Genomic DNA, 317 nt, shown 5'->3' with positions numbered 1-317 from the left:
TGGTGCGGCGGGGGGGGGCGAGATGGCCAAGCTGGCGCAGAGCTCCTGGGAATTCAGCCTTTCCCCTCCACTCCAACTGCTCTCCTTCTCTGTGGGGCTGGTGTTGCTGACGGTTTTTTCTAAGCCCTTTCTTTCTCTCTTTCTCGTTCTCTTTCTTTCCCCCCTCCCTGCTCCTGCCCAATCCAGTTGAAATCAAGGTCATTAAAGACCTGCCGTGGCCACCGCCAGTGGGACAGCTCGACAGTGGTGAAAGCCCCCCGGACGGTGAGGCTGGTGCCTCCGCCCCTCCGCAGCCCAGCTACGAAGACGGCACCGGT

General features: G+C 60.9%; 1 protein-coding gene across 1 annotated transcript in view; it reads left to right on the top strand.

Annotated features, from left to right (window-relative positions):
- The window catches only part of SHF (Src homology 2 domain containing F), a 7,069-nt gene that overhangs the window by 2,255 nt on the left and 4,497 nt on the right, over positions 1 to 317 (top strand). The window lies entirely within an intron of this gene.

This window comes from Apaloderma vittatum, unplaced genomic scaffold (genome assembly GCF_000703405.1).
Source record: "Apaloderma vittatum isolate BGI_N311 unplaced genomic scaffold, ASM70340v1 scaffold24575, whole genome shotgun sequence".
In the NCBI taxonomy this organism is placed as follows: Eukaryota; Metazoa; Chordata; class Aves; order Trogoniformes; family Trogonidae; genus Apaloderma; species Apaloderma vittatum.
This window is presented reverse-complemented; position numbering and strand designations above follow the sequence as displayed.